A 24,138-nucleotide genomic window follows, 5' to 3' on the forward strand; every position below is an offset into this window, starting at 1 on the left:
ACTTCATTTTATTTGCTTTTGTTAAGACGATTTTTCCGCTTTAGTGTGCGCGAAGACTTCGCAATTCATTTTGTTTGTTTAGCATTTTTAAGTACTTTAGACTTTATTCTGGGTTTTGCGCAATTTTGGGCGCGTATTGTTATTCACTTGCAGGTTTTTAGACATCATTTGCTCAAATTATTGAGCAAATACGAAGAAATATGGAGTACAGTAGTACTTTCAGTCGATCGCCTGGTCATCTTGGTCGATCGACTGAGTTGCGCTTTCCAGGAGCTTCTGTTCCTGTTCATCTAGTCGATCGACTGCCCCTATTGGTCGATCGACCGTAGACACTGTTGTACCTGATCACGCTGTGTTTGGTCGATTTGCGGACTTGAGGGAGTTTTCCACTCCACTTTATTTTCCGTCAAATTATTTATTTCTTCTGTTTTTTTTCATTTGTGCACGATTTTACCGCTTCATTATTGTCTCTCTCGGTTTTATGCGTGGTTTTTGTCTGTCTTTTCAGGTACCTTTTAGTAGCACTGCTGGCTACTGAAACCTCCTAGCTCACGCTGGTTTGGGGAGGTTTCCGTTGCTGCGCTTAAAGTTTTGTGAGTTCCTGATTTCCACTTCATGTCTTATTTCATTTTACGCAAATTCCCACTTCTCTTTTCTTTCATTACATGATTTTGCACAATGGGGACATTGTGCGATTTGGTTTGGGGAAGGGTTTTGCGTCGCATATCATTTGCTTGCATTTACGTTTACATTTTGTTTTGCATTGTTTATTTCTTTATATATTTACAAAAATCCAAAAAACTTGAAAAATCTCAAAAAATTTCCATAAAATGCACGTTTAGTTTAGCATATAGGTCGAGTCGGAACGGTAGTATTTCAAGGATGACATAGCATTTGCATCTGTTTTTGCCTAAGCCTTGCTAATTGACATGTTATTAGTAGAATCGCATATGCATATCTACGAGTTTTCGTTAATTCTTGCTGAACTTTAGACTTGACTTTGATTTTTGGCAAACTACTTATACTTTCTGATATTTAGAGCCTATAACTGGTGACATCTATGACCAGTTCATCTAGGAATGTGAGTAGTACTCCTTATGAGACATGTCATATCAATATGCATAAATATGAATTTGATCTACTTAATACCTGTATGCATTCGGTTCGGGGTTTGTCGACACATGTGGTAGAGGTTTCCCTTTATTCATTTTACCCATAAGCTCCACACTGCCAAAAACATCTTTTTTGTCCTATTTACTACATCCTACATTTAGCCTGTCCTTTGTCAAGGTAGTTTAGTTTTGAGATTGTTACTCGTTTTTGGTGGCATATGCTCTGTTGAGATGATGATTGGAAAATGAAATGAAGGAGGAATGAAAGAAGGAAATAAAGAAAAAGAAAAGAATGAAAAAAGATTCGAAAAAAAAGGAAAGAAAATGAAAAAAATGACTCGAAAAAGAAAAGAGAGTTCTGTACTGTTTCAGTAGTCGATCGACCGCTCCTGTAGGTCGATCGACTGAAGTCCGAGTAGAGAAGAATCAATTCGCATAATTCAATCCTTATCTTTTGGCGATTTTTGCTCCCATGTTTTATTCTCACTTTATGGGGAGTTAGTTGATTACTTGTATCTCTGGAAATTGTGAGATTTGTGCTTGCTATAGCACCGTTTCTGTTGATTATGAGCAAGAAGTTGGATGTTGCCATTTTGTTCCGTTTTGGTACTAGCTTGATCACCTGTACCTCCACTTTACCATAAAACGTTTTGCCTCTTCTTACCCATACCTCACATATCCTCATTTACACCTCAGCATGTGTCATGTTCTGTTGTTGGTTGGAATGCGTATGTACGGTCATAGAGATCATTTTCATATTTTATTGCTGGCATGTCTGCATAGGTCGTAGTTAGGTGAGTGTCACTACAAGATGAACTCTTTCTATCTTTACATTATTCACCTGTACTTATTGAGTGATTTGAGCGACCCGTGAGAGTCCAATTTGATAGGTCTCTACAGTTGACGGTTCAGTGGTTTTTGACGGCTTCATAACTCGTTTGCATGATTCATTTGCTAGTTGATTGTTTGTTGTGCATTAAATTTGGTTTAGGCTTTGCATGTTGCAATTCGCTCTGAGATTGAACTCGTTCCATTAGGTCATTAGATCGAGTCTAGTTCTTGCTTGAGGACAAGCAAGGGTTTTGGTTTGGGGAAGTTTGATGCGTGTCTTTTATATGATGTTTTACATCCCATTTTACACGCATTTCAGAGCTCATTCATGTAGTTTATGCTGCATTTCTCCCTATTTCCGTCTACTTCCGTATTTTGTACATTATTGCAGAAATGTGAAGAATACAGCGGAAATCAAGCTAAATCCGTCCCCGAGTATCCTGCATTTCATTTTGACGTAAAGTATTCACCTGAGGAACGAGCTTGGTGCGCAATTCAAAGCCCAAAAGACAAGTCCACGAGTTTTAGGAAGTCAAGTAGCAGCTTAAGTAGTCGATCGACCACCACCATCAGTCGATCGACCAACCCTCGGGTTACAGAAGCTACTGTTCACTGCCAAGCAGTCGATCGACCTGTCCTATCAGTCGATCGACCATGATGCTATTCCAGACGATAATTAAAAGATCGAGGAACTTGAAGCCCATTAAGTTTAGGTTTTGGAATAATTGTTACGTGAACTTTCTATATAACGTAACCTAGAAACTTTGAGTTAGGGATCGAGTTTTATCATCCAGTTTTTCTAGTCTTTAATCAAGTTTTATTATCAGAAATTTTCATTGAGTTTTAGAATATCATAGTTAGGGTTTGGGATTATTGTTGAGCATTGGATCTTTAATTCTTATTCCTAATCTTTCCTCTGCAACTCGGTATTCTTCTGCCCTATTTTCAGTTCATCTTTATTTTATCAATAGTATAGAATTGCTAACTAGATTCCCGCAACCATTATCATTGTTTATGTTAATTGTTTGTTCTACTGTTTTTAGCATGACCCTTAGCATGAGTAGCTAAATATTTTGTGCTAGGATGTAGGCGAGTTTTAGCATAGGCGGCAAAGTATTGAACACGGCCTGATTCGCATGTCAGTCGATCGACTGACTTTCTCGGTCGATCGACTGACCTCGTGAGGTTACCCTTCGTTTTAATTGAATTTAATGTTGTTTTTAACAAATCGAATGCATGCGACCAGTTAGATGCTTATTTTATGACTGACCCATTAGATCGAAAGATAGGGAAAGTTATTTGACCACCAATTAAAATGACTAAACTGTGCTGAGATCGAAAGATAGGTGTAGTTTAGACCGTTAGTCACTTTTCAGGACGAGAGTCAGTATTAGTGATATTAGGGACCTATAGCGAGATCGAAAGATGCTATTTGTTAAGAGTGGACCGAGAGGACCTCTTGTTTCCCGCCTCACTTGTGTTCGATTTAGACCTGTTTAATATGCTGCCGCCGAAGCTTTAATAGACCGACCATCCTAGTACCCCTTCTTTATCTGTTTAAACCGTCTTTTCAGTTTATTGTCTTTATTTACTCTTAGCTGTAGGCCAACTCAAATCAACCCCCACAATTGTTACCTTAGACCGAATATAAATCAACTAGAATTTACATCTGCCTCCTTGTGGTTCTACCCTGTTACCACTAGCCTACGTTAGTCTTAATAGGAAATTATAAATCTTATTTTTGGTACTCACAACGACGGGTATCACCTAGCATGCTTGAAAGTTCCCTTTTGTGATCTATATACGTCAAAGAGTTAGAACTTTGGGTTCAATCATGTAGTCTATCAAAACGGTATTACTCGAGTGTCGAGGTACCATGATGATATATGGAGTTTAGTGGGAGCTAAAGTGAGTTTCTTAGTCTAAAATATGTTCTTGACATATTAGTGACTAGAAATGTAGCTAAGGTGATATTTCTTAGTCTAAAATATGTGTTTGACATATTAGTGACTTGAAATATTCTCGGGTGAATACTTGAGAGTAGCATGGCGCATATTTAATATCCGGATCTAATGAGATATATCTCTATGGATATTAGCATTATAGTCAAGAGCTTATGTGATAAGATTCTTGACTCGTTCAAGTTGTTAAACAATTAATATGATTTTCAAGAGCATCCTTGAGTACTTGAAAAGCACTGAGGATTTACTCTTGTTGAATGGAGGAATGAATGAATTTCGTGTAAAAGGTTACACGATTACATTCATATGCTTATAAGATGTTATGAGTCTCGTTAAGGAATGGTTAGCATGTAAGAGTGTTATGTGCATAAAGAATAATATGTATAAGAAGTTATACATATATGTATAAGAAGTTATACATGTATAAAGCAAATATGTATGAGGAGTCATACATAAAAGATGTCATATGAAGGATGTGTATGCATAAGTGTTATACGTACAAATCATGAACGAAAAGCTAAGTACATTACAGCATCCAATGTTGTAACAGAGATAATTGATATCCGGAATTTAATGGAACTAGAGTAGTTCCGTTAGCCGAATATCATCTCCTGAGATACTGTGAAAACAGTGGAAGTGTTTGACTGGCTTTAGAACCAGAGTCTAAAAACTTGTTTAGACACTTAGAAATGCTCTATGTGATGAAAAGATTGCATAGAACAAAGGAAAATAGCAATGGAAATTAGAGTGATGCAACTGTTGCTTATCCTCTAACCAAAGTCGTAGACATGATGGTTATGTCATCTCAATGTGAATTGAGGAGTATACCTTAATTGCTAAAGATCGTTATGTAAATATTGGATATAGTATTGATATTTACATAAGTGATGATCGCATTCATTGTTAGAGTTTCTTTAAGAACTCAATTATATCAGTTTGACTGAAAACATAGAATACCTTGTTTATCTGAATAGGTTGTGGAGACAATGTTGAACAATATTCAAGTGAATAAGACGGACATTGTATTTTGTCCCTAGTCACTTAATGAGGTGACGTCTCGGAGTGACTAGATTGTAAGTCGATTGATGGTTGTTCAACACCATAAGGTCATGCATGATGACTAGTCGATTACATAGGCAGAGTGTATGACACTTTGCCGGACAGTGACCATTTAGAGAGTCCCTAAGTTCTATTATAGACGCCTGGTCGTGGCGGGGATCTCTAAGATGTTCTAGTGAGTCAATTCTTTTTTTGGAGACTATTATCCGGCGGTGTAGTTTCCGAGTGACTTTGGTTTTTGTCCTAGGTCGTGCCGTGAAAGGAGGCCAAAAGGGCATTTACTAGGTCATGGTGAGCTGTATTGTGCAATAGGATAGATAGGGCATACAGGAATTGTCCACCCACGTTGGGTAACTATATCTCAAGGCCACTCGAGGAGTTAATGACTACAAATGCGTGGCCACGCTCGGAAGTAATCTGTGAGAGATTTTTCCAGTCAGGTAGTCTCACTCCCGATCGAGAAAACCACTCACGATGTGTTCATGTGCAAGTGCGACCTGAAAGACACCTTGCATTGAGTGGGAGATTAAAACGGACAAGAGAATTGGTAGCCCACACCTTGTGTCGGACAAGTGGGAGATTGTTGGAGTTAGTGTCCTCCACAATAGTGCGTTAACGAAATAAATCTCATTAATGGAATATCATCAGATATTTAATTATTTGATCCTCGTCAGTTGATTAACGTAAATCGATAACGGTTGGCTGACTAGAGTTCCTTTCGGTCACACCTATATGAACGAACCCCAATAGACAACTAATTAATTGTATGAGATACAATTTATTTAGTCCCTTGATTTGTAGACTAAAAGGTTAGTCAATTATTTTAAGAGAGAATTCGAGTTGCGAACTCGAGAAACGGCAATTATTATTTAATTATGTGATAATTGAAGATTAAATTTGGGAGACGGGTTTTAGTTAATTAACTGTTAATTTACTAAAATTGTACTAATTGATTAATGTGAATAATATTAGTACGTAAATAATATGTGTAGTGGTACACGTATATTTACGGAGTGAATTGGAAGAATTAATTATGGAAGTATTAAAACATGAACCGATGTTTAAAATTAAAATTACACGTATTTGTGCGACAAATATAAGAAAAAACATGGACCCGTAAATAGGCAAGTGGGCCGTGTAAAATAAGAGTAGTGGATGATTAGGAACATAATCATTTCACCTTCCTTTATATACTACCATAAGTTATCTTATAAATAATTTTGCATGTGATGTAAGATAGAATAATATAAGACAATTGAACACTCCAACACTCCACCCTTCCACCTGGTTTTTCCCCCTTTAATAGACCAAATTGTTTGTTCATTTTCACACTCTACAACATTCACTTGTTTACTTTGCATGTGATTCATTTATTTGGTCTACATCTCTCTAAAAATAATAATTCAACTTTACTAAGTTTGTTAGTAAATAAATTTCATTACTAAGAGAGTTAGTAATATTACAAATAATAGCAAGGGTATAATAATAATAAGTTCTAGTTAAATACTTGTTATTATTTTTGGGTAGGTTCTTGGGTGCAACAAGAAGGAGATCTTCTCTTTGAAGATTAGTAAGGAGGATCATCCATTTTGAATAAGCTCAAGAATAAGCTAGTAAGGTGAACTAGTTTGTGCCCTTTTTACCACAAAATCTATGTAATGAAATTGTTTTTCCTTATACTTTCATTTTTATGTATTCATATTAGCATGCATATTATATAGATCACATAAACTCACAATTGTCGATCATATTGATCACATATTTAAATCTCATACCAAGAATACGAAAGGGATGATACATTACATATATAGTCAACTGGTCCACACATATCGATAATAATTGGCTGGCTAGAGTTTGACATTCTTTTGTCGTGCGGACGGTGGTGATCGATTGATCCCTTGAGGTCACAGCTAAAGGACGATTCCCTTAATTGAAAAAGGTTAATTAATTGTATGTCGATACAGATTAATTAATTCCTTAAAATTGAACAAATTATTATCATAAGAGAGAAAATGACATCTTATTATAATGTGATTAAAAAAGATTTTATTTAGTAATTTAAGAAGTTATATTACTAAAATTAATCGATGTTTGCGAAACACGCGAGAAGAGAATGATAAGTTAGTTATAATTACAAGATGTTGTGAATTATACTAACTAGTATTTAAAAGACCATTTTATGAGAAAGTAATTCTGAATTACTAGTCAATTTGTTAAATGTGATTTATTTAATTTGTAAATGATATTTAATTTGTTAAATATGCATTTTAAATTAAAACATGACATAAGACATGTCACATGTCACATGACATACAATTGTACAATTGACAAAAATAAAATGGACTCCATATTACTACATATAAACCGAAATATGGTGGGCTTGTGAGAAGTTTTGTCTTTTTCCATTTGTCTTATTCATTTGTCTAATATGCTTGATAGTGACATGACTATGGACAAAGGCATACACATTTTGTCTTGTGAATACAAAAAGGAAAAAGAAAAATGGTAATTATACCATATAGGCCACCGGCTTTTGGAGTGGGGATTGAGAGGGTTTTCTCAATTTTATTCATTCTTCTTATGTTTTATGAAAAACAATACCTTCTCTCTCTTGTTCTTCATAAAACTCATTTTTATGAATCTAATTTGGACAAATAAAACACTAATAATACTAGTAGTAGTATATGAGTATTAGTAACCGATTTTAAGGTAAACCACATTACAACTATCTAGTACATATTAGTTTGTGGGATTTTGGGATAGTCTTGGGTGCTACTTATTGGAGGGCTTCTACTTTGAACTCATGAATGTTCATCCGTTATTGGAAAGCTCAAGAACTAACAAGAATGAGATCTTGTTAGTGCCCATAAATGACCGAAATTATAGATGGTGAGAAATCGATTTTCTTATCTCTTCTTATTTAGTTTGCATGCATAAGATCAACAATTTATTTTATGACTAAATAAATTAATTCGTATATGAATATGTAAATAAATGAGATATAGATTTCTAACAATTCCTTTCCCCGATCGCCCTCCACGCTCCCACCAAAGCTTCAAAGGCTCCCAACTCGGCGATGGCCTTCTCCTCCTCCGACAGTCTCTCATAGGTGTCCATCATCGTCGAGTAGCCGGAGAATTACCTCATGTTCCCGGCCTCATGTATCAATTCAAAGCAAAGCTATCTTTAGCACAAAGAGAACGCGAGATGAAACGGCAAACAAATAGGAAATGCAGTAAGAAATGACAAAGTTCGGGACTTACCAAACTCCTCGTCGTCCTATAAGACAGGTGGCTCTCTAACGCCCCAATGAGATGCCTTCTATCCCATGTCTCCGCCCACTCGGGTGCCCCCACTAGCTGGCGACCACCACGTCCCACGTTGGCCTGCCTCGGGACCTCCTCAGCCTCCTCATCAACTACCTCCTCTCTCTCACCCCCTACAAGAGCGATAGAAGGGTCGAAGTCTACATCCATAGGACCCCTCCCCAACGTAGAAGGAATGTCACCTGCAAAATTAAAGTGAAGTAGGCCGCGTCAAGCCACAAAAAGCCTTGATGAGGTCGTTTTAAGCCTTTTCAAGCCCTAAAAAGGCCTTTCCTCGCCATCTTTGGCCAATTCTTTCGAAACCGACCGCTCGTGACGTAAGTTGGGTTAAGTCAAGTCAAAGTCCACGCCTAGTCATGGGTTTGGGTCAAAATTTCGACAGCACTTCGCTATAATGGCGATTATGCCATAGAAAAGTGTCCTAAAAAAGTCGTCACGAATAAAAAATACGACATGCTAGGAAGTTTACCCATTACACAAGGATTCCAAAAACCAAATTTGATCACAAAATGGAAAATCCTAGGCATTTTCGAAGCAATTTTCGAAATAGTTGAGAAACCGTCTCAATTTCGCTAAAATGCTCAATACTTGACAAACATTCAAAAAGAATACATGGTTATTGTTGGGCCCATAATTATCCTACCTGACCTGACATAGGCCAGGCAATAACCAAAACCAAGTTCCAAGCATAGGACACCTGAAACCAGGCGTTTATTAAGTACGGATAGGCCCCAAACAGGAGTTGATGTAAGGCAGGCAATAATCAACCAAGTAACCTGAAAGTAGAACAAGCCAGGCACAAGAAAATGCTGAACAGGCACGACATGCATGAACCAGGCAGTTTACATATGCTCCCTACAACCGGTTGAATAAATGGCAACCACCTCCGGGTAAATAGGGCACAAGCCCTATTTACCAGGAAACCCTAAACGCTAGAAAAGGGGACTTGAAAAGCGATTATAAATACAAGAGAAGATAAAATCAGAAGGATCATTGGATACACTCTTACTCTCACTTACATTTTTGTATTCTCAAACAATATAATTTAGCCTGTCACGCCTGATATACCAATACTCAGTCAGGCTATATAAATCATAGAAATAATCACTCCTGGCTTGGTGCCCGTGGTTTTTTCCCTTATTCCCAGGGTTTTTCCACGTATAAAATCTTTGTGTCCTTATTTATTATTTGTTCTCTTATTTAACAGTACTAGTCAGGTGAGTTATTTGAGGTAGATCACCCCACATATAAACCCCTGTCAAAACATATGGCGACCACCGTGGGGCATCTAGCTCAAAAATAATCAAAACCCATAACCAAACACCACAAAAAACTTGAGAAATGGCAGGAGATAGCATTGAACAACAACTGGCTGCCGTCCAACAACAATTGTTGGAAATGGAACAGTTGAAACAGAAAATGGCCCAGGCTGAAGTAGAAGTTGCAAAGTTGAAAGAATCAGAATCTAGCCTGAAACTAAAGCTGGGAGAAAAAGCTTCAGGATCAAAGTTGAAAGTTCAGCCTGGCACACAATACTCCTCAATCATCAGGAACATTGATTTCTCCAATATTGGCACTCCTACTCCACCAAAGTCCAAAACAGGAGAAGAAACAGACTCAGAAGAATTCCAAAATGAAGAAACCTCACCAGATCAGACTAACACGGGCATCATGATGGCTATGCTCCAGGAAATCCAAAAACTCCATGAAAGATTTGAGAAGATTCCAGGAGTTCCTACCCCAATTGAAGAAGCAAATCCAGAGAGTCATGCTGATTCACCCTTTGTAGATGAAATAGCAAAAATAGACCTGCCAAAGAAATTTGTGGTTCCCTCAATGAGAATCTATAATGGGACCACAGATCCACAAAATCACGTTGTCTACTACAAGCAAAGGATGCTGGCAGCATCAATTTCCAGTGAACTACGCCAAGTCTGCATATGTAGAGGATTTGGAACAACCCTGAATGGACCTGTCCTGCAATGGTATATAAACCTGCCAAATGGAAGCATCAAGTCCTTTGCTGACCTGGTCAATTCTTTCAATCATCAGTTTGCCAGCAGCAGGGAACTAGAAAAGAGATCCAGTGACCTATACAGGATTAAACAAAAGCCTGGAGAATCAATCAGATCCTACATGACAATAATCAACAAAGAAAAAGTTTCAATCCCCAGATGTGATGTTGGAACAGCCGTGGAAGCTTTCAGACAAGGGTTACCCCTGGACAGTGACTTCTATGACGCAATGACCATGAAGCGTTGTCATACCTTTGAACATGTCCAGCCATTAGCCATAGGTTATATCAGACCGGAAGAAGACAAAGGCTACAAGGCAGACAATGCTGACAGCAATTCAGGATATGACAAAGTCAATAGAAAAAGTTCTAACCAGAGAGGAAGCAGTTCCAGGCCATCTCCTCACACAAGGCCTGACAGATCAGAAGTCGACTATACACATGAACAACGAGGTAACTCCTATACTTATCCTCCTATCCATGAGTACAACTTCTTTGTTGACATTGCACGATTGATCAAGAGACTTGACCATATGGGAGACATTGTCAAGTGGCCAAAGAAGTCAGACAACCCCAACCAAAGGAAGGATACCACCAGGTGGTGTGAATTTCACATAGATATAGGGCACACAACAGAAGAATGCCTAGGATTGCGTAGACATGTGGCTTACCTGCTAAAGAAAGGATATTTGAAAGACCTGATGCCAACAAATGGCAGGGAAGATGATGGAATAAGAAAGAACACAGAAAGGCAACAACGTGACTTCCCCCCTACACCACCCATCTATGAGGTCAAATTCATCAATGGAGGATCAGAGATTTGTGGCCTGACCAGTTCAACTGCAAAGAAAATTGCCAGGGAGTCAAAAATGAAATCTCCTTTTAAACCTAGCAATTTACCTCAAATTACTTTTGACGACACTGATATGCAGGGCATTCCAGACATCCACCATGACAGCCTGGTCATCACCATGCAAATAGGAACTGCACGTGTCATGAGAATCCTGGTAGATGGAGGCAGTTGAGTGAACCTGATCATGCTTGATGTCCTTAAAGCAATGAAGATTGATGAAAGCCAAATCATAAAGAAATCTAATGTCCTGGTAGGATTCAGTAAAGAAACAAGGAACACACTGGGAGAGATACTCCTGCCCACATATGCGGAAGGAGTATCCTCATACGAAAGATGTGGAGTCCTGGACTGCATGTCATCCTACAATGCCATACTAGGAAGACCATGGATCCACAATGTAAGGGCCATACCTTCCACCTATCATCAGTGCATCAAGATACCAACAGAATTGGGAGTAGCAACCATAAAAGTTGAAATAAAATCTGCCCAGGAATGCTATACTGAGTCACTGAAGCCTTCCAAGGCAGGTAAGTCTCTCGCCTCGCAATTACAGTACCCTGTCAGAACAACTCATGTGGCAGAAACCAAAATGGAAACAGATCAAGTAATTTTAGACCCTGAGTATCCTGACAGGCATGTACTGGTAAGATCTGATGTCCCTAACAACCTCAGGCCAGAATTAGTAAGTTTTCTCAAAAGTAAATCTTTATGTTTTGCCTGGTCACATTTTGATATGACTGGTATAGATGCCAACATTATTACACATAAACAAAATATAGACAAGTCTTATAAGCCTGGTATAGATGCCAACATTATTACACATAAACAAAATATAGACAAGTCTTATAAGCCTGTCCAACATAAAAGAAGAAAATTTGCAGCTGAACGAAATGCTATTATTAATTAAGAAGTGGATATACTATTGGATATGGGGATGATAAGAGAAGTCATGTACCCTGACCGGCTAGCCAATGTAGTGGTAGTACAAAAGAAGAATGGCGAGTGGAGAGTTTGTGTAGATTACACCGACCTCAATAAAGCCTGCCCAAAAGATCCATTTCCACTCCCACACATAGACGCAATGGTAGATGCTACAGCAGGGCATGAACTCCTAACATTCATGGATGCCTCAAGTGGATTCAACCAAATCAAGATGCACCCATACCAACGGAAAGAGGCATATACTGCTACACAGCAATGCCCTTCGGCCTGAAAAATGCAGGGGCAACATACCAACGCCTGGTCAATACAATGTTTAAGGACCAAATAGGGGACACAATGGAAGTCTATATTGATGACATGGTGGTCAAATCAAAGAGAGCTGAAGACCATGTCAAGGACTTGGAAACAGCTTTCAAGATTCTGGAAGAATTCAACATGAAGCTTCACCCTTCCAAATGCCACCTTGTAGTCTCTTCAGGCAAATTACTAGGTTACATGGTGACCAAAAGAGGAATAGAAGCCAGCCCAGAATAAATAAAAGCCATACTGGAACAGGAATCCCCCAAGTCAGTCAAAGACATTCAAAAGCTGACAGGACGAGTTGAAGCCCTGAATGGATTCATATCCAGATCATCAGTAAGGTGCAAGGCATTCTATGACCTACTCAGGAAAAACAAGACATTCAAATGGTTGCCTGAACATGAGACAACCTTCCAAGATCTGAAAACATACCTAACCACACCCCCGCTACTTGCCAAACCAGACAAAGGAGAATCCCTGACGGTCTACCTATCTGTCATGGAGATAGCACTAAGTGGAGTCCTGACTAAAGAAATTGACGGCCAACAGCATCCAGTCTACTATGTAAGTAAGAGACTCCTAGATGCAAAAACCTAGTATGGCTTACTTGAAAAATATGTACTTGCTTTAGTCATGTCCTGCACCAAACTTCGACCTTATTTTGAAAGCCACCCAATTATTGTAAGAACCAACCTGCCTATCAAAGTTGTCCTGAGAAAGCCTGAGTTATCAGGCAGAATGGCAAAATGGTCAGTATAAATTAGCACCTATGACATAACCTTTGAACCCAGGACAACAATTAAGTCTCAGGCATTAGCAGACTTCGTGACTGAATTTAGTCCTACCCTAGAACCAGACCTCATAAAAAAGGTCAATCACCTTGACACCCATAAGACAGACAAGGAATGGACCTTACACGTAGATGGAGCAACAAATATGAAAGGCGCTAGCCTAGGACTAGTCCTGAAATCACCACAGGGAGACCTAATTGCACAGGCTATTAGTTGTGAATTCAAAGCCACAAACAATGAAGCTGAGTATGAAGCCCTGATTGCTGGACCAAAGGTATGTATAGAACTCGATGTAGAAAACCTCAAGGTAAAAACTGACTCTCTCTTAATTTCCAACCAAGTCAAAGGAATATACGCCGCAAAGGATTCAAAAATGATGCTTTATTTAGAATATGTCAAAAACTTTTGCAAAAAATTCAAAACCTTTGATATTGACCAAATACCAAGGGACTTAAATACCCAGGCTGATGCCCTAGCCCAGCCTGGGATCAAACTTCAGCCCTGCTGTATTTGATGAAATACCCATAATCCACCTGTTGGAACCAACCATAGACAGGCCTGATCAAATTTGTCCCATTCAGGAGGACACAACCTCTTAGACCAAACCCTACTATGATTGGTTCTTACAGGGGATACTCCCTAAAGATAAAAACGAAGCAAGGGCCCTGAAAATCAAAGCCTCCACTTATACCATTATCAATAACACGTTGTTTAAAAAGTCTGAGGCTGGACCTTACCTACGTTGCCTGGAACCAAATGAAGCCAAACAAATCATAAAGGTGGCAGAAGCCTGGCAAGAAAAGTCCTCAGGACAAGCTATTTTTGGACAACCCTAAGAGCTGACTGCATAGCATACAACTCTAAATGTGAAGCCTGCCAAATCCACTTCCCTTATATCCACCAACCATCAGAGCTACTACATTCCATCCCAGCCCCCTGGCCATTCATGAAATGGGGCATGGACATAGTAGGCAAATTACCTCAAGCGCCTGGACAAAAAGTTTTCATGCTAGCAATGACTGACTACTTTTCCAAGTGGATAGAAGCAAATTCTTACAGGCAAGTCAAAGAGAAGGATGTCATATCATTCATCAAACGGAATATCATATGCAGATATGGAATACCTTCAGAAATAGTCTGTGACAACGGTACACAATTTGTGAGAAAGAGAACAACAAACTTCTATGCACATTGAAATATCAACCTAGTCACATCCACACCAGGCTATCCAAAATCCAACGGTCAGGCAGAATCAAGCAACAAAGTTGTAATCAGCTGCCTGAAGAAAAAGCTAAAAAGGAGAAAAGGAAGATGGGCAGAAGAACTCCCCTTAGTTATGTGGGCTGACAGGACTACACCCAAAACAGCCACAGGCCAGACACCATATTCCCTGGTCTATGGTTGTGAAGCAGTAATTCCAGCAGAAATTCATGTGCCAACCACCAGAAGCAGCCTGAATACCATAGAGGAGAACAGACCCCTATTGCAAGATAACCTGCTCCTAACTGAAGAACTAAGGGATGCAGCCAAAGTCAGGATAGCCTCCTACCAACAGTTAGTAGCCAGAAGCTACAACAAGAATGCCAACATCAGAATATTCAAGGAAGGAGACCTGGTCCTAAGAAAAGTCTTCCCCAACACCAGAGAGAAAAACGCAGGCAAACTAGCTCCCACATGAGAAGGACCATATCTAATTGATTCAATAGTAGGACAAGCAGCTTACAGGCTACAAACTTTGGAAGGAGAGATGTTCCCCAGATCCTGGAACATTTTCCACTTAAAATTTCATGTTTAATTAAGAAGCAGGTAAAACTATCCACTTCATATACGTGTCAATAGAATCTTATAGGAAAATATATAAGGAATCTGCCTTCCTGCTATGTGCTAAATTGCCTGAAACATGTCTGTTACTTTTAGCTCTGCCCAGAATGTTTATCCAAATCATTTCTTACCAAATCCTGAAAACTTGTTTCACGCCTTCTTTATATTTATTATATGATGCACTTAAGGCTTAAACAAATGTTCAGGATTGAGGGCCACTCAACCTAACCTGAAAAGCATTCCTGAAATGCTCTAAAATTTGGCACCTGCCTGCCTGACCTAAAAACTAAACTGAGATCAGTACATAAAAGACAAGTACAACGGTGGAATAGACCAACCTACTTGTCAAAATAAGCCCTCCTGACAGGCTGAGGGCCATAAGCCCTCCTGACCGGCAACCACCCTCATTTTAGAAACAAGCCCTCCTGACAGACAAACAGAGCCACCATTTTCCAAAATAAAGGAATGAGGGCCATAAGCCCTCCTGACAGGCATTATTCTAACAGAAAAACGTCAAGTGAATTATTTAAAGGTACAAATCAAGCCACTCAAGCAAAGCAAGAGAATCAAGAGGAGAAAACGATATATTTATACCATAATAAAATGCCTACCCAGGCATATATCCTTCCCAGGGCAAGAAAAACAACTATTTATCCAGGAACATTCAAAAACCAACAAAAAAAAATTCAAAAGGCAACTGTTTGTCCAGGGAACATCCCCCCCGGATAGGCCAAAAATACACAAAAAAAACCCCACAAAAAACAACAAAAATTAGCCTGCCTTGGAAGCGATAGCAGAACCAATTCCCTCATCAGCAGCCTCCTCTTCTTCATCTTCACCTCCTTCCCCTTCAGCATCACCACTTTTTTCCTTGGATGGTGGAGAGTCCACTTTCTCATCGGCATGCAGTTTGTAGAGCTCAGGGTAAATAGTGTTGAGATTAGCCAGCTCCTGGTCAGGATTCCAAAAAGGCCTGACTTCAACAGGCTCCTTCATGGCATCCGCACGACCCCTGGCGAAGAAATAAAGTGCAGCATCCTTATACCTGGCCTGAACCAGATCCCTCTCCACAGCCAATTCTTCATTTACCTTCAACTGCTCCCGCATAGCCTGTTTTTCAGCCTTTAACTCTTCCTGGGCAGTATCAAACTTGGTCTGAAGAGCTTTCAGAGCATCCTGAGCAGATTTCAGCTTAGAAGACTCCACCACCAACCGAGCCTTTCCTGCCTCATTATCCTCCTTTAAAGAATGATTCTCAGCCTTAGACACCTCCAACTCAGCCTTAAAACTTTTCAGCATCTTTTTTCAAAATCTGTACCTCCCAATCCAGGGTATTTTTTAGGCTGTGGACTGAATCCAAGTGACAGGCGCCCCTCAGCATATCATTGACATTCTAACAAAAAAAAAATGCCCATCTAAGCCACAAAAAAAGAAAACAAATAAACACACACAAATACCCACAAAAAATTAGGCAAAAAATATATACCTCCTGAAGCATGGTAATCAGGTTGGCAGCATAGTCCCTGGTGCGGTACATAGCAGCCAAAGCACGGGTAGAAGTATCCTCTGGTTGATATTCGAAATACGGATCATCAACCATAAAAGCCTGGGCCTGGATTTGTTCCTTAGCAAATTGGACCTCATCCAGCCGAGTCCTAACCCCCTGACCTCGTGAACCCCTCCTGAAGATTCATCTACTCTTTTCCTCTTCTCAGGACGATCACTCTCATCCACAACCTTCTCAGGCGATGCCAACTGAACCTCCTGCACAGGTTCCTGAATCTGAACATCATTATCACTCCCCATGGCCTCACTACTCTTAGACTTCTCCCCTGTAATCTGAGAAATCCCTGCCTTCACCAGGGACAAACCAAAGCTAGTAATCCTGGCAGAAGCCCTGGTAGCTGCATGACGAGGTTCTAAATCAGAAATATAAACACATGTCCAATACAAGAAACAGAATGACAAAAGGAAGCAAAAACTTACTCCCTGATGAAGAAGCTCCTGAAACCTTAGCACTCTTTACCGGCTTATATGTACTCAACATAGCCTTCTTAAAACGAGGCATGGAAGCTTGCCCCAGACAGGCAGGCCACGCCTTCTCCTCTTCAGGCAACGCCATGAATGCTGCTATCCCGTCAGCCGACCCCTCAGCATCAGGATTATTCACCCAATCATTTACTACAAAGAAACATAAGCAAAGTAAGTAAACTCTCCAAAAAATGTTACTGCCAAACAAAAATAATACAGGAAAGAAAGTTACCTCCTTCAACAGCTGGATAATTGAGGTAGTCCAGATCAGGGGCAATTGAATCAGCCTTGATAAACATATAGGTTTGAGCCCATCCTTTGTCATCCCCTGAATCAAAGTTGGTTATCAGGTGAGCCATCTTCGACCTGACTCGAAAGTTAAACCTTCCAGTAGAATGACTCTTCAAGTGATAGACATTCTTCAAGTCATCCAGGGTAATAACCAACTTATGCTTAGAACACAAGTGCTCAACTGAATGGACAATCATCCAGACCATTGGCATGAGTTGAAACGGGGGAACCCTGATGGCCCTGATCACCTCAGTCATGAAAGGAGAAAGGGGAAGATGACATCCACCCCTGAATGCCCATTCAAAGATACAGGACCAGCCTAGACTACCCCAACTAGCCCTGACTGGACCGCTCTCAGGAATCCAAACTTCAGCCCCACTGGGAATAAGGCCCCTACCCTTTATATAATGTTCAAAAGTTGGTTTTAGCTAATTGGCTTCATGAAAAGAAGCCGCCAAAGCCTTAACATTAGTGTATTCAACCCCCTTATATGACATGGACAGAATCTCCGGGGCAGCAACAACCTCCACCACATCATCCTCAGGGATGACATCTGGAACCTTCTCAACCTCAGCAGAAACCATCTCAACCTCAACAGGAACTTTTTCAGCCTCAGCAGGAACTTTCGAAGCTGCCGTCTTTCTTCTACCACCAGCCATATCTCTTTTTTCCTGGAAAATGATATTTTGCAAAGAGGAAATTTTTAGAAAGAGAGAAAAAATTTAGAAATTGGAATATGAAGACAAAACACGGCAAGGCAAGGTATTTATAGCCGCAAATCTAAAACGGCTAGGAAAGCAAGTGGTTGAGATTAATCATGACTCTCCTAGGGTTTTGTGAACCTACCCTATTTATGGCAAATAGCCGTTACAAGAAGTTGAATCAAACACCAATTCTGATCTGATAAAAGATCCCTGCACAATTCTTTGCCTGGCCCAAATTTTTATCTCCTTATTCCTGGCCAGACCCAATAATGGAATAAGCAGATAAGGGGCAATTGTTGGGCCCAGAATTATCCTACCTGGCCTGACATAGGCCAGGCAATAACCAAAACCAAGTTCCAAGCAAAGGACACCTGAAACCAGGCGTTTATTAAGTACGGATAGGCACCAAACAGGAGTTGATGTAAGGCAGGAAATAATCAACCAAGTAACCTGGAAGGAGAACAAGCCAGGCACAAGAAAATTCTGAACAGGCACGACATGGAAGAACCAGGCAGTTTACATATGCTCCCTACAAACAAGGAAGACCAATTTAAGAGGAAAAGATATGAAAAATAGTCAAAGGCAACGGCTGAATAAATGACAACCACCTCCGGGTAAATAGGGCACAAGCCCTATTTACCAGTAAACCCTAAACGGTAGAAAAGGGGACTTGAAAAGCGAGTAAAATACAAGAGAAGATAAAATCAGAAGGATCATTGGATACACTCTTACTCTCACTTACATTATTGTATTCTCAAACAATATAATTTAGCCTGTCACGCCTGATATACCAATACTCTGTCAGGCTATATAAAATCATAGAAACAATCACTCCAGGCTTGGTGCCCGTGGTTTTTTCCCTTATTCCCAGGGTTTTTCCACGTATAAAATCTTTGTGTCCTTATTTATTATTTGTTCTTTTATTTAACAGTACTAGTCAGGCGAGTTATTTGAGTTAGATCACCCCACATATAAACCCCTGACAGGAATTTTTTATTCAGTAAAATCTCTGTCAAAACAGTTATGTTCCTAACATTGTCAATTATCCATTTATAATGTCAATTTTATCAAAAAAATTTATTAAGGGTAAAACCCCCAAATTTTCGACATAAAGGGGAGGGGAAACCCTAATTTTTCGGCTCTAATTGATCAAAAACGAGAATTAAAAGCAAGAATGTGATGCATACTTCTATTGTGTTTTGAATTATGAATAATGAACACGGTTCATCCTGTTTTTACTCAGACAGGGACGAGCCCGGGAAAGGACGCAGCACCTGCTGCACCTTTTCCAAGAGTCGTACCTTTTGCTGCGCCTCTTCCCCAACTCCTTTCCAACTCAATTTTCAAAAGTCCGTTACAAGTTAGTTATTTGTGGGCCCATGTGATACTACAAATGCTTTGAGTTATTATTGTGACATCTTGTGATAAGATTGGTGTGGTTAATAATTGTAAATGGGTAATTGTGTTCTCATAAGTTGGATTGTACTCGGTTGTGTGGATATTTATAGATGGCGTTATAGTAATAATGGGCGAATTTCGGGACGAAGTTCATTTCAGGGGGGGGGGGGGGGAGACTGTAATACCCCGTATTTTGAGAATAATTTATGAGAATAATTTATGTAATATAAATAATTAATTAGAGGCATTTCTATTAATAATTACAAATAAGACATTAATTAAATAATAAAATAAGTATCCACGTCGTGACTTGGGCTTAGCTAGCAATTGAGCTTTGGGCCGTGTGCCATAGTTATGTGGACCGAAATTTATTAAACTAGTGTAAGTATGATCGGGAATTGTTTCGGGATTTAATAAAATATTAATGAGGAAACTAATAATAGGTAAAGGTAATAATAATTATAATAGTAATGATCCAAATAATATTAGTGTTATGGTAATAATAAAATTAGTAAATGATGTATGTGGTAATCCTACTTATGGAAATACTAATATAATATGTAATAGTAATAATAGTTGTATTAGTTGTAATAATAATAATAATAATAATGATAATGATAATGATAATGATAATGATAATGATAATAATAATAATAATAATAATAATAATAATAATAATAATAATAATAATAATAATAATAATAATAATAATAATAATAATAATAATAATAATAATAATAATAATAATAATAATAATAATAATAATAATAATAATAATAATAATAATAATAATAATAATAATAATTGTGGTCTAGTGGATCATCCTGCTACTGGGTGTCACTTTACTTGGAATAATAAGCAGGGAGATGGGCTAAGATGGGCTAAGCTGGATAGAATTCTCACAAATTCGCATTGGGTCACTGCTGTAGGATCTAGTGCTTCTTTCCTTACAGCAGGGGTCTCTGACCATTCCCCTGGTATGGTTGTCATTCAAGATCATTGTAGGACTATTAGGAGGACTTTCAAATTCATGAACTGTTGGGCCATCTCCCCTCAGTTTATGGACCTTGTGAGGAGTAATTGGACCCAGGCCAAGGTGGGAGGGAAAATTGCTTCTCTTTTTTTCAAGCTTAAGGGATTGAAAAAACCTCTAAGGGAGCTTCATCTTTCCTCTTTTAGTGGTTTGACTGCCAGGGTGAAATCTGCTAAAGCTGCTTTACTCTCCTGTCAGGAGCAGCTCCAGTTATCTCCTTTGGATACTCAGTTGTTGCTCCATGAGAAGCAGCTTCAGGTGGAGTACTCAAATCTTAAACGTGCTGAAATGCAAGATTTGATGCAAAGGGCTAAAATCACTGATGTTAAGTTGGGAGATAGCTGTACTAAATTTTTTTACAACAAGATTGCAGCTCGAAAGGCTAGAAACACTATTGGGTGTATTTTGGATGAGCAAGGGAAACTGAGGACTGGACTATCAGATGTAGCTGCTGGGTTTGTTGCATACTATCAGAACTTACTTGGCTCTGCTTCCTCTGTTGCCCCTCTTCCTCCTGAGCTCTTCCAGCATGGCCTTCTCCCTCAGGCCTCTCACCCTGGGCTTGTTCAACCTGTTCAGGATAGAGATATTCTTGCTGCTCTGAAATCAATAGACAGGAACAAGAGTCCTGGTACTGATGGCTACCCCTCTGGTTTCTTCCTAGATGCTTGGGAGGTGGTAGGGCATGATTTTAAGGAGGCTGTGCATGACTTCTTTCAGTATAGCAAGCTCCCCAAGTCAGCTACTTCTACTCTTCTGGTTCTGGTTCCTAAAATGGACACTCCCTCCTCTATTAAAGACTTCAGACCCATTGCTTGCTGTACTACTTTCTATAAAGTGGTCAGTAAGATTTTGGCCACTAGATTGCAGGGTGTGCTGCCTCACATTATTGGCCCTGAGCAAGCTGCCTTTATAGCTAACAGGGATCTGTCTGACAATTCAATGATGGCTTATGAATTAGCATCTAAGTATGGTAGAGCCTATATCACTCCTAGGTGTTTACTTAAGGTGGATATAAGGAAAGCCTTTGATTCTGTTAGTTGGGATTTTCTTCATAGTGCCCTTAAGCTTTTTGGTTTCCCCCCTAAATTTGTGGATTGGATTATGGCCTGTGTTACTTCACCTTATTATTCCCTTAGTATCAATGGAGGTGTGGAGGGCTTCTTTCCTGGGAAGAAAGGATTAAGACAGGGAGATCCTCTCTCCCCTTACCTGTTTGTCATTTGTATGGAGGTGCTGTCTAGGCTACTCAGGAGGTTGCCAAGGTATGATGGGTTTTCCTACCATCCTAAATGTGTCCAACTGAACTTGACACATCTTGTCTTTGCTGATGACTTCCTGGTCTTCACAAGGGGTGATCTCCCTCTGTCCTTCTTTGTGGCTCAATGTCCGGATCAGTTTGATTTACTATCGGACTTCAAGCTAACCCCGCCAAAACTAGTCTCTATTTTGGGGTGTGGCCTCTGAAGTTAGATCTCTCATTCGCCGCCACCTGGATTCAGTGAAGGGGAGTTTCCTTTTCGTTATCTAGGCTTGCCCCTCTTTAACTCAAGGATTTCTAATGCTATGTACCAGCCCCTGTTGGAGAAGATTAAAACTAAAATTTCTCATTGGACAAACAACTCCCTGAGCTATGCAGGTAAAGCCATTCTCATTAACTCAGTCATTTTTGGGATGCATAATTTTTGGGGGGCAAGTGTTCTGCTTCCAAAGGGTGTTATTAAAAAAATTAATAAGCTCTGTAAGGATTTCTTATGGGGGATAGAGGATGGTACTAGGAGACATGTTTTTCTTAGTTGGAAATCCCTTTGTAATCCAAAATCTGAAGGAGGTATTGGTATAAAGGAGATCCTTAGTTGGAACTGGGCACAGCTTATGAAATGGGTTTGGAAGTTGCTATATAGACCTCATAGTATTTGGTCCAAATGGATTCATCACTATGTTCTTAAAGGAGGGGATTTCTGGCAGGCTACTACCAAAGTATCGGTCATTCCCTGTACTGGAACAATGTTGTTAAAATGAAAGATTTATTGATCTCTAAGGCTGGTTCTATTAGCTCATTTGTTGCTTGGATAGATGCTTGTTCTAGCTCTACTTTTCATCTTTGGGCAGATGCATTCTATGCTTCGACAGCCTGCAAACAGTTAGTGGGGGCACTGGTTCATCATCACACCTGTGTTCCTAAGCATGCTTTTCTGGGGATGATGGTTATGAGGAATACGCTGCCTACTATTGATAATCTTATTCAGAGGGGGCTCTATCTCGGTGAATAGGTGTGTGTGCTTTGCTGCTGTCAGAATGAGAGTTTGGGACACTTGTTTTTCCAATGCTCTTATGCTGCACAGGTCTGGTCTAGCATTGCCTCCTGGTTGCAGGTCTGCTCTTTCACTTCTTTGGAGATGGTTATCAACTGGTTCATGAGCTGTGTCTCTGGCAAGGGCATGGCTAGTAATAGGAAGAGAATTGGCCTACTGGCTACTCTTTACTATATTTGGAAGGAGAGGAATGGAAGAATCTTCAACGGATTGCATCATCCTGCTGATTACATTTGCACTCAAATTAAGTTTGTGGTTTGTAATCGAGCTGCTTAGAGGTTTTTAGGCTACTTTGTATTGGTTTTTCTTTTTTGATTTCTTGGTTTTTTTACTTTGGGGGACTTTTCTGGTCTCCCTTGTAGAAAAGATGGATAGGGTCTTGTACTTTCACTTCTATTTTGATGATATAAAGATCCTTGCTTTTCTGCAAAAAAAAAAAAAAAAAAAAAAAAAAAAAATAATAATAATAATAATAATAATAATAATAATAATAATAATAATAATAATAATAATAATAATAATAATAAAGAGAGAAACTTTCCTAAAATAATACTACCTTGCTACTATATATATATATAGATTCAGGATCCTACGAGAACCCCCTTCCCATGAGAACCATGAGAACTCAATGTTCAGAACTTTAATACCAAATGTTCAGAACCCGAAAAGCTCCCTTATCACCACCATAACTGTACCACACTACATTATCACCAACATTCACGCCCAAACCAATCACCACCATTCCCGATGAACACCATCACCCCCATTCGCCGTTATAGCCTGCCACCAAACACCGTCGCCGCTACTATGACACAACCACCACTATCTTGCCTGCACTTTGACCACCGTTTCCGCATAAATCACCATCACCATCGACATTAACAACAAATACAAACAACCCAAAAAGCTAAACTAGCTTCATCATTACCGTCGATCATAAAATCGACACAAGGAACCGAACTCTATTCGCCACCGTGAACAACCTGGTACTGACCATTGCCCGCCAATCACCACCATCACCCACCACAGCCTCATACTCCCCTGTTTTCCCTTTTTCTTGTCGATCTCCTGTTCGCGTCGCACCACAGCCACCACCCCTGCTCCCTTCTCCTTCTGTCGAGCCCAGTGTAGGCCAAGACCACCGCAAGTTACCAAGTAGTGAATAAATAAAGGAAACTATAGCAGAGAAAATGGCGGAATATGAGGTAATCGAAAAGGCTTTTGTCGATCATTACTACCATATTTTCGAAACGGAACGTCCTTCGCTTACTACTTTATATCAACCAACATCTTTGTTTTCTTTTGAAGGCCAACAGTTTGAATTGTGTTATTATACAGTGGGAATTTCCCCTTTTC

The sequence above is a fragment of the Silene latifolia genome, chromosome 2 (assembly GCF_048544455.1).
Source record: "Silene latifolia isolate original U9 population chromosome 2, ASM4854445v1, whole genome shotgun sequence".
NCBI lineage: Eukaryota > Viridiplantae > Streptophyta > Magnoliopsida > Caryophyllales > Caryophyllaceae > Silene > Silene latifolia.